General features: G+C 35.6%; 1 protein-coding gene across 2 annotated transcripts in view; it reads left to right on the forward strand.

The window, feature by feature from the left end:
- Positions 1-3,127: 3,127 nt before the first annotated feature.
- Positions 3,128-16,487, forward strand: part of LOC120624968 (U8-agatoxin-Ao1a-like) — a 78,895-nt gene continuing 65,535 nt past the window's right edge. For both annotated transcript variants that reach the window (XM_039891820.1, XM_039891821.1), the window contains exon 1: positions 3,128-3,210. The gene's annotated coding sequence lies outside the window, so the exon portion shown is untranslated. The remainder of the gene's footprint in view (positions 3,211-16,487) is intronic.

Genomic DNA, 16,487 nt, shown 5'->3' on the forward strand with positions numbered 1-16,487 from the left:
CCACTTTGTCTTTGCTATAAGGTTTGCCAATACAACAAGATTAATAAACACACAGCGTAACACAGTTTCTAACTAACACAGTTGTTACCGTTCCTTAGATTATAAGAGTCCATTGTAAATGAGACACAATAAAGACAATTATTATTACAATTATTATTATTATTATTAATTAAGCCATCATCACCATCCGTTATCCATTATTTAAAAAAAGTTAGGCAATCTCGACATTGAGGGTCGTTTGTCAGACACTTGTTAACTGAAGGGGAGCTAACTGTAGTGTGTTCTTGGAACATGTCTTAGACGGCCGGAGGCGTGCGTAGTGTATTATTTATTTCAAGACCTCAGATACCTTTAGACTAAATGCCATTAAAATTCGTTCAGGCATTAAAGTATAACAGAAATATATTTTTGTAAAGAGCATAGATAATAGAAGCAGTGATTGAAGAAGAAGCGTAGAGGGTAGGACCTCGACTTCACTTTCGGGGGGCCGAGTTCTAATCCCAACATGTACCTCTAGCTTTAAAAGTTATGTGCGTTCTAAGCAATGAAAATATCACTTGATTCAACGGTGAAGAAAAATATCATGAGGAAACCTGCCTGAGAGTTCTACATAATGTTCTCAAAGGTATGTGGAGTCCACCAATCTGCACTGAGCCAGCGTGGTGGACTACGGCCTTAACCCCTTCTTATCGTGGGAGGAGACCCGTGCTCTGTTGTGGGCCGGTAATGGGTTGATATGATGATGGTGAAAATGCATAGAAAGCGTACATTTTTTCAGGATAAAAAGTAGCCACACACTTTTTATCTCGGAAAAATGTACTGTCCGGTCATTTTCTATCTGTGCGGAAGCGGGCTACATTATATTCAAAGATAAGAAAAAAAAACCTTTTTTTATAATTAGTACGTAATTGTAAAAAGGTTGACCATAACTGTACTAGGCCATGGAAATTGATCCTTATTACATATTATCTAGAATACAATATCGTTTAATAGTTTTCCTACCATTTTAGAAATAATATCATGTATTAAATTTTAATAATAGTAAAAATGTAGGAAATCTCGACATTGAGGGTCGTTTGGAAGCTACTTCTCAACTGAACGAGAGCCACTTGGAACTGCGCTTGGAATTTTTCTGAGACAGGCGGTGGCGTAAATGAGGTAATCCGTGAGTTAATTCAAGAACTAACATATACTCGTATACTAGAGATACATCCTCACTAAATTGTCCTTCCTTCGCGCCCTCGATAAAATTTCATGAACATCCGTTTAAGGACATTAAGAGATAACAAATATGCCTTTTTGTATAGAAACCGTAAATTTTCCGTGACTAAAATGTTTCCATTCATCGTAATTTATTCTTTAATATTATCACTAGTATAGTGCAGGAATGGTGGCCCTTTTTAACTTATTCCATAGAATCTCAGGAATATTCTAAAAAAGATCTACTGCGACAATACACAAATCGCCATCTAGCCCCAAAGTAAGCGTAGCTTGTATTACGGGTAATAAGATGACTGATGAATATTCTTATGAGTAATATACATAAATACTTTGTATATAAATATAAACACCCAGACACTGAAAAATATTAATGCTCATCACACAAACATTTTCCAGTAGTGGGAATCGAACCCACGGCCTTGGGCTCAGAAAGCAAGGTCGCTGCAAACTGCGCCAATCGGCCTTCGAACAAAAATAGCGGAGAACAGGCAACGGTGTTCTCTGTGATACTTGCTACTACCACCTACTGGTGATCATAAACCCGTCTGCCCAGCAAGGTGATTTTTGGCAAACCCTCGCATTGTAAGGGGCCTTTAGTCCAGCTGTGGACTTTTAAAGGATGATGATGAATCTGAGGCTTAGATTTTCTGTTAAGATTTTCTTTTTTTTTAAATTATAGTGTTCAAGAAAACTTAGAAAATCTCGACATAGATGGTCGTTTGGAAGCCACTTGTCAGCTGAACGAGTGGCAACTGTAGTGTGCTCTTGGAATTTTACTCAGACGGGCGCGGGCGGTGGCGTAGATGAGGACTAATAACATTTTGTTGACAACCTGCGGTGGTGTGACAGAGATGGCGCCGAGCGGATTCACACGGAGCTGTTAAAACATATTGTCTAATTTTAATATAATTCGCATACTTTATGTGCTTGTTCATCTGTGCTGTTGAAATGTTCATATGAAATTTCAGTTTCGGAAAGGTTGCAACGCATGCTCTTAATAGCTACGAGTAACGATTTTTATAATAAAAGGAGGATATTCCACTGTGCAAAAAGCGTAACAAGTATAATAACGTTTTTTCAAATGAGTTTTAGAATGGTATTAGTAGGTTAAGAAATTCTCGGAGTAAAATTCAAAAAATTCTAAATTTATAATTCATTTATTTCAAGTAGGCCTATTTCATTAGCACTTCTGAAAATTCAAGTTTTTCCGTTTGTCATAACTCTTCAACCGGTTGGGGGAAACAGATTCTACCGAGAAAAGAAAAGTATAATGCGAAAAGTTTGTGTTTATTCATCTGTGTTGTTGGTATCTTCATACGAAATTTCGGTTTCAGAAGCATGGCAACGCATGCTCTCAATAGCTACGATCTTCACTTTCAGCGATCTTCTTATAATGAAAGGAGTTGAAATTTGTTGCCTCGTCTTTAGCTCAACCACTAGCCCTGGTATCCCATTTCGGGACTGCTAACAATGTTTGAATGAACCCGTGGTTTGAGCCCAGGTTCTCGATATACGTGCTCCATAATGTTCTAAGTTTTTAGGATAATAGAAGGAACTGTTATGGTATCCCATCTCCTATATCCTTTACGTGAGGGGGGGCAAACATCTTACGGTGAAGAGTTTTGTTGGATAGGTCTATAAAGAATAGAAAAGCGCAGGAATCCAATTTTAGATTCAGAAATATTATTGAAACTATTTTGTGTAATAAACAAACGATGTTTCATCAAGAAAAGCTTGATGAAACATCGTTTGCTTATTAGCCCTTCTGACCATCAAAACGCCAACAGCTGGTCAGATAAACCATATTTGATGTTGCAAATGAAAATAAAACATAATCTACAGACAACTCTATATAGTTCCGCCCACTGCCTTCGCGTTGGGGTTATGGCGGGCGTATAAGGGCGGACGCGGTGCTCCGGCGTTCACTCGTGACTCAGCTCGCCTCCCGACCGGGGCGGCGTTGTACACCGAACAAGAACGACCGCGCGCGTACGTATAAACAATTTTTAAGTTCCATTTTTTAAATTTTAAACTCTTAATTGAGTTTGCCATTTTGTTTTTCTTTTAAGTGTTTTGTGCCAGATACCGGTGAGTTATGTGTTCGTGCACGGAAATGTTGTTGCTTTATACCCTATGCGTTATTTGTTCTACGGTCTTGGAGGATTTTTGCGGATTTTTCCACAGGAGTCGCGGATGAAATGGAATGAAAATAGTTTTATGGTTAAATTCTTTAAATTATTATTCTGTTAATATTTCGATGCTTAAATTCGTGATTTTATACCGACTATCCATGAAATTCACGCGTTTTTTTCACTTTAATACTCGGACTCGGAGCTTACGAGGCAAACTACCAGTTATTGCCGAAACATAATTAAAAAAACGAGTCAGTTATTTTTCGTTGCTAGATTTTTTGATAAAAAATATTTTATGCAGCGGTTAAGATCGGGTCGGATTGACGTACTAATAGGCCTAAAATCTAGTTTCCCTTTCATAAGATTGAAAAAAAAAATGGCAATAATTGTCACAAATGATTATGATTCAATCTAACAGTATCGGGGTGTTCAACAAAAACGTTACGATTAATAACTGAAGTACTTAAAGAGTAGTACTCATCGTTGGAGATATTTTTATTTTTAAATTAATTTAATATGCAGGTACTTTATAAAAAAAGTTTATATCCTATATTTATATCCTTTTATAAAAAAAAAGTTACTTCCTTTACCATCTGCTTGGTTATTGCGATGGCACAACAGCTTTATAATTTTGCCATTGATTCCTGCAATTAGGACCCAGTAACCTCCGGCATATTCCGAGCCTAATCGCCGGAGGGTGTCAAAATTAAATTAGCCGCACTATGCCGTGGATCTGTGTCTAGTTACTAAGTGTATTAGTTTGATGATCCAAGTCAAATACACTTTGATGATAGAGACACACTTAATAATATATTATCTATACTTTGTATTGACAAAGTTAAAGTTAAAGTAGGGCCGAATTTGCCTCTTTAATACGAATCATAATAGTTTATTTTTGATCGCTTACTATCTGTGGCCCACATTCTTCGTCAGCGTTTATTGCAGTTTTTTTATAAATTACGCGGGAACCGTTTGTTGTACTGGAATGAAAAGTAGCCGATGTTACTTTGCGTCCTTTTAACTAATACTATACCAAAAATTAAGTTGACTGATTGCTTAGTTAGGGCGTGAAGGAAGAACTAACAAACAAACACACGTTTGCATACAGTTAGGATTTCTCTGGTGGTAAGATATGATGCAGTCTAAGAATGGTAGCAGCCTTACTTGGTAGGGGTATAGCAGATATATTAAACCCCGTTGTCAGCCACGAACGAAGACTCCTACCACACCGGACCTTACAAAATTTAAAACATCTGGCACCTCCCAATTATAAATCCAAAGCTTTCACCACTGCGTGAGGGAGGTCGACAAACGTTATATGTATACCTAATTATTTTACCTCAGATACCGTTCGTAGTTTTCGCAATTCAGGTATCCTTAGGATCCTTAGGTCGAGACGGCCGGCCATAACTTACTTTCAAGGCGATACTCAGAATTCAAATAATAACCTAAAACTGTAATAATAGGTCTGAGTCTGATGAAATGAGGTCTGAGTCAGATGAAACGAGGATATATACACCTCATTTATCATCTTAATTTGTAAAAGAGTAAGGGATACTCTCTTACAAATTAAGATGATATATGATGATAGTAAAATTGAAACGCCCTTTATTTATATATAACACGGACAGCCTCGTGTTATACTTTAGAAAATTTCAAAGGCGGGTATAGAGCCTTGAGGTTTATGGGGTTTAAAAGCCTTTTTTAAACTTCAGATTAATCGAGTTGTGTTTATATCCTCATTGATATAGATATATGAATTTCATATTGGATTTCTCGTGACATCAATATTCATAAAAGCTATCATTTTATAACAAATTTTTTGGCTTAATCTGTTAACCGAACCGAGCATTCCGTGTTAAGTAGTGACATATGATTACGAACGACGCTTTAGTAGTTCCCAGTCCTAGCATTAAAATACGAAGCTCTTTAAACTTAATAAATTCGGGTTTCGTCACGTCATCTTTGATGAATCGTACTATCACTATTGACTGTAATAAACTCCCACTTCCTTCTAACTCTCTCAACTCCCAACTTCCTTCGTTGCTTAAAGTTAACCTTACTTGTTATTCAAACTCACCATGATTCGTAGTCGATCATACCCACCACCGAAACATATCCAGTATTTAGTTAAATAAGTTAAAGTAATTAATTCCTAAATATTTTTGACTGATGACTTCAGCTTCCAAGGGTCTTTTTTCCATATACTCGTATATCTAGGTCTTCAGTCACGGAATCTTGGATGACTCTAGTCATTACTATTGTGTCACAAAAGCTTTCATTTCTAAGCAAGAAACATCCCACAAAAGAGAAGATGAGAAGGGGCTCATTTTCCTTAACGTTCAAGATAATGATCTTGTAAGATGACGTCATGAGTAATTATACTAAGTGTATTAGGAAAATGTAACTTCCTTGCTTATATTATAAATGTGAAAATGGGTCAGTCTGTTTCTTTGTTTGTTACGCACGTTCGTGTCAACTAGAGCACTAATCTTTCTAAACACAGCAAACCAAAGCTGGTGAAATAATGATGGTCATTGGCGGCAATGAACCGCTTGTTAGTTTGCCAACTATAATTATATTTATATAACCTGCAACCTAAACATAGACAAAGGATACTTTTTTATCCCGAAAATTGTAACCATGTATTCTCTAACAGCTTAGCCGATTTTGCAGAAATTTTCACAAGAACAGAGGCAGCTTGCATTCTTGAGGTGATAGGATTTTAGCACTGGGATGCAATAGGTTTTAGTGGCGATCTTAAATAATTGATATAGCCATTTCTGTTAAGGAAACTTGTAGCGGAATAAAGAATACCGAATTATGATTGGTCCCGATTCGGAAATTGATCTTTGACCTCGTGGTCCCTACTTAGATATGTTCACAATAATGTTCACGAAGTTTTTTTACCGAGTATCTATAACGGCCGGACGGATTTACGGACTTTTCGTTTAAAAAATGTACCTATACCTAACCTGGTGACAAAAAGTGATATAACCACGTGTCGGGTATCCCTAGAGGCGCATGCTAATTTCGTTACCTTCGGAAATGTAATATTTGTACCGTTCGGACACATTTCAGTGTCATGTGACACCTACGAGGTAAAATGTTGTTTACATTAAACCTGACTCAGTAACAAGGTTTCATAAAGTTTTCTAAGCTAAATAAAAAAGAATTTTTCGTAGCCCTTAACATACCAACTTATAAAATTATAAAAAGTAACACCCGTTTTCACTAACGACGGACAAAGCAATGCCTAAGTAAGTAACGCCTAATCAAAGAAGATTCCTAGGCAACTCAAATAACTTAACTTGTCTATGGTTATTGTGTGGCAATAATAAGGTGGGGTATTTGGTATTCTTATTATCATTTTTTCAAATTTCATATGGATTTAAGTTTATTAAAAAACCAAGTTTATATTTTTCTCATCTGTCAAGTGTCAGTTTACGTGTCCCCAAAATTTTAGTATATCAAATATTGGTCTTTATTTCGGTTAATGTACATGGAGAGCTTTGGAAATATCTCGAAAACAACGCAAATTTATGTTTATTTATAGAAAATGTGCTTATGTTTTTAAAGGGTCACTACAGATAACAGAGGTCGAGTACTAATCTAATCCATCTTGAGCGATGTTCCAATTAAATTTTGAAGAAAAATAATACTCTAAAATAGACGTTACAACAAGGAATTAAGGTTTAATTTCGAATAGATAGATCAGATTAGTTGTTCAGATATAATCCTTCTCCTAACGCAGAACGTATTTCGATATGGCCACTAATCCTAAAGGATTATTTAATACTTATTAGTTAAGTAAGTTTAATAATATTGGGTGAACTATGAGTATATTTTTGGATGTATACTTTAGTAAAAGGATCTAAGAACTACCAAAATGTAGTCTTCAAATATCGTATCTGATGGCCGCCATGTTATGCAAAAAGGCACTAAAAAGATTAGCACAATCCGATTGTTGATAGAATTATTAAAACATGTGTTTAAGAAACTTTAATCATCAAAAGCCTTAAACAATTCAGTGCTGGACTAACGGCCTGTCCCAAAAGGCTTTGTCCATAATAAAGTCGGGACATCAGCGGGAAGAGGAAGGGGGTATTCTGATCTGCCGTCAGAAAATACCTCAGTACTCACGAAGTAATCTAACTCCGGGAGTTATGTATTCAGCCTTTTGTAAGCCGGTTTCTTATTGTGTCATTAAGAGAAAAACATATTTGAGTAATAACGACCGAGGATCAGGTGTATTGGCGCACTTTCAGTAAGGTTCTCCAGAACGCTTTTAGGCTGTTATAATGATTATTATCATCATGCAGACCGATAGTCCACTGCTGAACATAGTTTTTATAGTAGGGAGTTTCAATTCCACGGTTTCGTGTCGCTTGCGTCCAACCAGTCTGTCCACCTCGTTAGTAAGAACCAACGCAGGGTCTACCACAGGTTCTTCCAGCAACTTGAGATCCCAACATCCATCAGTTCACCTGGCTAAGTGCCCCGCCCCATACTACTTCAGCTGTTAATAATGATGTTGGATTACAAAATATGTCACATTAAAATTAGTATAATTACAGTATTAAACCAAAAAAGTCACAGGGTTTTAGTATAGAACGTAATAAAGCGCAAATTATTCCAAACCTACACTTAAAGCAAGTGTTGTTGACTTGAGTGTCCTTAGGACTTAAGAGTGATAATCGTAAAGTTTCGACGGAAGGTGCGGATGTGTTGAGCTGAATATTTCAGAGCAACCTTTGAGGCTCCTTTGGTGAATTTCGAGGTTAAAGGAAATTCTGTGTCGCAAATCGCAGCACAAAATTCCATTACAAATTTTATTCATGTTCAACATACCGAGGTGGTATAATTTCTTTACTTGCAAAGCAATTTAAATATACAATTTTCATATTTTTATTTATTGGCGTGAAAAGAGTCAATCAATCACTGATAGATATTTGGACAAACCAACATCTGATGATCTGAATAACTGTTCGTAGGCCACCCATCTTAATTATTAACCAACGGTAAACTTAACTTAACTATTAAGAAATAGAAAATTTAATATTTGGACCATAAAATCACGAATGTTCTCGTCTATTAAATAAATTTATAATCACATTTAAACAGCCTGTCTTACGAGTTGGCTTATTTGGACATTATGGAAATTCTAATAATCACTATAAATTGTAAAAATACATATTATATATATTTTTTACTCTCTCTCGTTTTTCTCGCATGACCGAAGGTTGGCTGGTAGAAAATGCTTTAGCATTAAGTCCGCCTATTGCAAACAGTTTTTGATTGTGCAATAAAGTAAATAAGTAAAATATATATTGTTGGTAAAAAAAAGATAACAAAAAGGCAATTTTGTTATAAATGTACTTAAAGCCTGCAAAATATCTGTCGGTCGCCTCCAGTTTGGCAGTTTGTTCCTCATATTTTAGTTACAATAGGCTGAAAAGACCCCACAATATTGGACAAGGGTTGGTGATTTCATTTGCTGATAAGTACAAAAGTCTTTAAGGCGTGCAGTAGGTACAAAACCTTTTTTTCCTATTAAACACGTACCTATAGACGTTTCTTTCTAACCATATTCTTGATAAGATTAAGCATTATAGTAATCATAGGTAAAAAAAAATCTGCTCTTTAAAAATAGCAATTCTATGTAAGAACTTTTTGACAACCTTCCAGACGCAGTTGTGAGCGTTGTGGTTAATAAAGGGGAGGTCTCGGATTAGACCCCTGGCGAAGGCAATATGGGATTTTTTAATTTCTGAATTTTTCTCTGGTCTTGTTCGGTAGTCTGGTTATAAAGACATGCCGCCAAGCGATTAAACTTTCCGATACGATTTGATTTACATCCGTTTGTTTTACATTCAATAAATTTATTTCAAAGTGAAACGAATACAAATCCTAATGAGCCTTTTGATAAAAAGCTCTTATTTCGTATTATATCTGCGACCTTCACTTCACCCTCTCTACATAATTTTACACGCAAAAGTGACTTGCGCGAAACTATATTGAATCAAGTACGTGCGTCGCAAATCTCTGGGGCCTTCATAAAGAAAAGTTATCGTACGAAAGTAAAAAACTGTTCGTGAAAGCATCTGGTACTGGCCGTGTAATTTATTATCCCTGGGTCGAGAGTATCCCAAACCTTGGGTGATAAAAATACTCAAACTCCTTTTTTTAGTTTTCAAATTAAGTTAAACAAAAAAAACTTGAAATGATTTGCCTCTATATAATACTTCACGTTTATGGAACAAAAGTATAACCTTTTTACGGGTATTATCTGTGACTATAAAATTTCAGACTAACAGAAAACGACAGCCCAAACGATTTAACATAGAAATTTAAAAATTTTCAGAGATTCAAAAGATACCCTACCTACTTATATAAAGAAAAAGGTAAGAAAGGTTTTTTTCTAATTATATCCCTAAGGCGGGGGAAGGAAGTTGGTATGAAAGTCTGCAATTTCTCAAGTCATACTCATGAACTTTTGTATTTGTGCTTTTGGTGAAAAAATAATATTACTCATACCTGAAGTCTTTCACAGTTTGAGTAAATACGGAAAAGGGTGACTAAGGGAATGAAATATTGTATTGAAGTCCGTTAAATAGGCATTTTTCAAGATGTATCCAAACATTTAGTATTTCCTCTTTGCCTTTTAGCTATGTCCGTAATTTGCTTTCTGGAGGCGTCGAATTTTAAGGCGTCAAAAGAAAATATCTTAATCTCCCGGGATAACAGGAATTCTACACAATTGCTAGCTTATATTATTCTGATAATTAACTGATGTTCATCATGATCATGTTCACCCTAGATTCTTTGTAGTAAGGTTTTTTTTGTGTCAGAGCTCATCCGTAATATCCTAAGGTAATTTTGGACCTACCAATGCATAAGGTTAAAGAATGTGTTAAAACACATTTATTACATCAAGGTTATTATACAATTGATGAATTTCTTAATGACAAGGTTGCTTGGAAGCATCCGGCTCCGCTTTCATCTCTCACAAGATAGAAAAAGGAATTTTAAAATGTAAAATGTAAATTTTTGATAATGGAAAAGAGCAACTGCTGAGTTTCTTGCCGGCTTCTTCTCGGTAGAATCTGCCTTCCGAACCGGTGGTAGAGTCACTACACACAGACAGACTTGACGTTTCAAAAGTGCTTATATTAGGCCTACTTGAAATAAATGAATTTTGAATTTTTTTTATTTATTTTTTGAATAACTGTCATGCTTACTTCTGCTGCCAAACAGCATTCCGGTCTGAAGAATGTGATTTTGATTGTCAATACAGGCACTTGAGGCTTAACACCTATACCTTAAGTTGATGGACACAGGGTGCCAGTTTATATCCCTTGCATGCATAAGTATGGTAGAGTCACTACAAACATACATACTTGACGTTTCAAAAGTGCTTATAAAGTAGGCCTACTTGAAATAAATGAATTTGAATTTGAATTTGCCCTGCGAGTTTTTGCCCAGTTAATAGGCAATATTTTTCCTTACCATCAGGTTGGCCATTGGCTTGGCAGTTCCACGGCTGGGCACAAGTGAGTGGGCTTTCCTAGAAGAATGAGAATTGTAGGGTTTGCGGCATTGTAAGATTAAGATTGTAATAAGGTGTGCGGCACCTTACTAATATTATAAATGCAATGGTATGCGTTTTTTCATTACTTTTTGTTTACGTAACAACAAAGCATCGGTTCGACGGATTTTTTTTAACATTTAGATAGCTTTTCGGCTGGTGAATGACAGAGGCTAGATTTTATCTCGGAAAAATGCATGCTCCCTGCCGGATCTAAAGCACTATTCTGTTTTTAACGTATGAAATTTAATGGCTGAACGGATATTGATGAAAATTTTTTTTACACCTATTTTAAGATCGTGGGATTTAACATATGATATGAAAGATGTACGCATCAAAAGTGTGCGCGTCTATGCGCCTATATGAATTAAAAAATATTTGACTTTGATGCTTCTATTCCGAACAAGCTGTTGCATATTATAAATGTTAGAGTTGGTGTGTAGGCCATCGTTCACGCAGGAACTTTCGCATATATAACATTTACAGGGAAGTAATAGTTAACTGCCTCGTTGCTACTAATATATGGCAATAAATGTCAAAGCCCGTCCACCCGCACTTGAGCAGCGTGGTGGGTCGGTGTTCCAAAACTAGGCCCTTGCTGAGCAGTAGGACGTTACTAAGCCGAGGGTGAATGTGATAGATACAGAATTAATCTAATATAGTAACATAGAAGCACCCCATCCGCAAACATACTAATTCGTTCAAGTCTGCACAATATCAAACAAAGGCCTGGATTTGCATATTTAACATGAAATTTAATTAAACTTTTCTTGCGAAATCACTACGGAAATACATTTTAGATTCATTGTGTGAATGTAAATGAAGTTTCACTTGTGAATGTGTGGTAAATGAAAATTTGCTTGTCATACCAATTTTGTAATAGCAGCTGGTTCGTTAGATTGATAAATAATTGATAAGCCTGCACTCGTAAATGTGTTCAGATTAAAGTGTGCTACAAATAGAACAGGCTTTCGCGTATAAAGCAACCGACCGTAGCTTCCTTAGCAGGTTTACACTGCTGCCATTTCACCTACAATAATTATATGTGTTCCCACGGCTGGAAAATGTTTGTGTGATTAACATAAATGTTTTTCAGTGTCTGGGTGTTTATCTGTTGTATATTATAAGTATTTATGTGTATTAAATTCATAAAAATATTCATCAGCTATCTTAGTACCCGTAACGCAAGCTACGATTACTTTGGGGCTAGATGGCGATGTGTGTATTGTCCTAGTTTAATAAAGTTATTTATAATAAAGTTATCTGAAAACGCGGGACCGTTTGAGCCAATTTTCCATATTTATATCAAAGAACATTTAAAAAAATTAAAGATCTAAATAAATATTGTAGACTACTAGGGCGACATAAGATAGTAGGTACTTATCTACCGGTCGACCAGGTAATCAAGCTCAATCAAACTCACCTTAAGGTTAATTGAGGTAAAAGAGTCAAGACCATTTTTAACGCGCCTCAGAAACTGTTTACATTTTATCTCACAAATAAACAAGAACCGCTTGGTTTTACTTTCAGGTTTTCTTTTGATCTCATGCCCTTTATGTTGGCGAAAAACGCTTTTTCGTAATTGAATTACAGAAGATGTATATGAATTTTGGAGACAAATAACACTGTTGACGAATTTTTGTATGGAATGACGCCTCAATAATTTTCTTAAGATTCAGAGTACCGTATTTCATTTATGTGTACCTAATTGTGTACTTTAGTTGACTGAATAATTGTCCTGTACCTATCGTTTTTCATTGGTAACGTGACCAAGTAATTGGTGCTATTCGCTCTAACGGCCTAAATGCGTAGTATAACGTAAATTGACACTCACTGATTCAATTCCGCACGAATCTCTTATATGAATGCGAAGTACTTTGTCGCGCGATTTATCTCAATCGTAGTATATCTATACTTATAATAAAAAATGTAACTGGAAGATTTCTGTGCATTTCATATATTTTGAAAATTTTGACCGGGGGATGCTTTATAATTGATACTGAGTCCAAACAGATTTTTATTTAATTTTTGTCTGTCGGTCTGTCTGTCGGGTCAACATATAGGATACTTTTTATCCCAATAAACAAAGTTTCCTCCGGGAAATAGGATGAAAACTTTCATCTTTATTCATATCTCCGTTAAATTTGCACCGATTTTAATAATTCTTTTTTTATTTGGCAGTGTGTACTAGCAAGCATGTTTTGTCTAATTTTAATGAAGATCTGATGAATATTGTCAGAGATCAAGGACATCTTCACAGATAACAGCAAGTCGCAAGGCATATGGGACAACGATCGAATGCATGCGTACCATCCTACTAATATTATAAATGCGAAAGTTTGTTAGAATAGATGTATGGATGGGTGGATATATGTATGGATATATGTATGGATGAATAGGTGGATGGATGTTTGTTACGCTTTAACGCCACAACGAATGGACCGATTTGGCTAAAATTTGGCAGGGATACCTACAATATAGTCTGGAAAAGCAAACAGCTTCTACAGGATAGCATCGCTATTTTTCCGCATTTGTCTTTCAAAATCTGCGCAACGGAGTTTTAGATTGACGTAGTTTTTTGGAAATAATTGAAAAGCATTTAAATTTGGTATGGTTGAACGCACTAATCACAGAAAATGCTGTGTTTTTTTTTTGGATTTGTTTATATTCCATTAGTCACTCACGGGAAGAGGGGTGGGGGTGATAACTGTTACCTGATCCTTCACGTCACTTAACGCTGTCCAATGCTACCAAAATCAGGGCAGTTTCCGCCGCTCTGCTGTGCGATATTGTCTAAGACAAAGTTTAGAGTCACTTTAATGTGATAATAATTATATACTGTTACTAGCCGTTTCCAGCCCGCTTCGCTGGGCGAATTGAAAAAGGAAATAAATTACATTTTATGTTTCATTTTTATTTATTTTTTTCATATTTTTATTATTCTCCTTTTTTTTATTTTTGTATGAACATAAATAGGCCCCGCGGATAGAACTGTAAGCATCGATATTGTTTAGACTTACTCAAATTCCAAATTCCATCGATTTAGCCTGTATCTTTCATCCAGGTGATTTTTCTCACTAATATTCATTGTAACTTTCAATGTGCAATCATTTCCGTGCCTTTCTTCCAAAAATTAATAATAATTGACATGAAGAAAAAAATTCGAAATGAGCATTGAAAGTTTAAGTTAAAGTCATTGCAAGTCTCATATGTGAAGTTGAAATCTGTCTAGGTTCAAGTGCGACGAATTTTCTGTTAACTAAAATTTTCTCCGTGACATCAATTTTTTATAGAAAATTAATTGTGCATGTTTTTTATTGGAATAATTCTATTGGAATAAGTAACTAAATTTCTTTTCCACATCTCATGTGCTTGGAAAATGCATTCATTTTAATCTATTACATTTCCGCGATCCCGCAATAAAAGAATTCGTCGGTTATGTAGTCTGCAAAAGTAAAATGAATGTAAAATTCGTAGTCCGTTGATTGGATAGCTACATGTAAAGTTAAGTTTTTGAAACCTCTCAATGACTTTTTCTCCGCTGCCAAAAAGACGATTGTTGTAAGGAAATACACGAATATCCCTACATACACGAAGATCCCCACCAAATTTGGAGTCTGTAGAAGTTACAGGTTAGAAATAAAAATTTTAGATTTTAACACCCACCCCCGCAATTCCTGTCGGAAGTAGACTTTATTGAAATCCATTTTGAGATGTTCTTTATGTGAATAATAAAAGATTCCTACCATATTTAGAATTTATAGAAGCTATATTTCGAAATTGAAATTTTTTATTGTTAACACCCACCCACCTTATTGGAGGTGATTCATTGTAAAATCCGCTCGAAGATCATTTTTATATTACATATAGAATACTCTCACTAAATTTGGTGTCTATAGGAGCTATCGCTTGGAAATTGAAAATTTTCATTGTTAACGCCCCCGCAATCTTCTTTGGGGTGGGATATCGTAAAATTTGTTCATAAATCATTTTTACATCACTTATAGGAAATTCCTTCAAAATTGGGAGCTTGTAGGAGCTTTAGCTGGAAAATTAAAAATATTAATTGTTAATACCCACCCCCGCAACCCCCTGTGGGGTGAGCTATCGTAAAATTCGTTCATAGCCTATTTCTACACCTCTTACAGAAGATTCCTACCAAATTTGAAGTCTATGGGAGCTATAGTTTAAAAACGGGAATTGTTCATTGTTAACGCCCCCGCAATCCCCTTTGGGGAATGAATTTCTTAAAATCTATTCATAGCTGACCTCTACATAGCAAAAGTAATATTCCTACCAAGTTTCACGTTTCTAAGTCTTATGGTTCCCGAGATTTCGTGGTGAGTGAGTGAATAGATGGGAATTCTTCGATTATCATCGAAATTTTTAACTTTTTATCGGGCTTTTTTAAAATTTTCTTACATACAAAACTTTCTCCTGACAATTCTGAAGATAAAAAAAAGCCCAATTGGTCCAGCCGTTCTCCACTACCGTGAGTAGATTCTTAACTGAATGTAAAAAACCATAATCCGTTTAATACACTCTGTTGAAATCCATGAAAACAAAAGAATCAAGAGAAAACGTTTTTATTAGCGGGATAAATGTTCATAAAAGTAAAACAGCAATAAAAAAATGAAGGAACGTTAGAATTCGAAAAATAAATAGCCATAAACCATCTAGGAAAAATTTCGCATCGAATGGTGGTAGTTTCATGTCGATACGATCAGTGGTTTAAGCGTGATTGAGCCTCAAAGGAACACCATTTTCATTATATATTTAGATATATAATGTTGAGTCGACCGTTGTTGTTCCGATAGTCGTTTCAGTCAATGGTCTTCTCGCGAAAAGCTTCGACCAACATCTCAAGAAGCTTTCACTTGGTTGTTGGATCAAGGGTCGGATACAGAAGTCAGTAGTCCTTGAAACGGCGCGTATTGTGAGGAGGTTTCTCACTCTGGAGCCCTGACCACCGGTTGCTTGGGCATTCAAAAGCCCCGCAAGCGGAGGGTGGAAGTTTTTTTTTTTTTATAAATTTTTAATAGTGTTTTTTAATTTATTCTTAAGCATTGTTAATAATTAAAAAAAAAAAAAAGAAAAATAATAAATGATAGAGAATACTGTTACCACACGGCATTAAAAATATTACTGAATGATGAATTCTCTTAAGTTTAACACAAATTGTGGCACTTCGAACGAAATAAAATTGTAATCCCGATATAAATCGCGGAGCGAAATTGACCCTATTTCAAACAAAAACGGATTTGCCGACTGGAACTCGTAAACATAATGGCGATATTCAAGTTGCGCAGTAAACACCACCGCCGATCAAGAGCCTTTATTGTTTCTCAATTGTTTGTAGAAACAAGGGGATTTAATTAGCTTTATTACTTTTCTATACGTATACTCACAGACTTAAGAATATACAGAACCCTCATTCAGCCATTATTGTATGCAGTGCATTGTATCCAAAACCAGTGATAACCCCTGCGCACATCTGACTTCACAACCGCTAAATGTTGCTAGCTCACAAACTAGTTCCAATTTTA

Source organism: Pararge aegeria, chromosome 7, assembly GCF_905163445.1.
Source record: "Pararge aegeria chromosome 7, ilParAegt1.1, whole genome shotgun sequence".
In the NCBI taxonomy this organism is placed as follows: Eukaryota; Metazoa; Arthropoda; class Insecta; order Lepidoptera; family Nymphalidae; genus Pararge; species Pararge aegeria.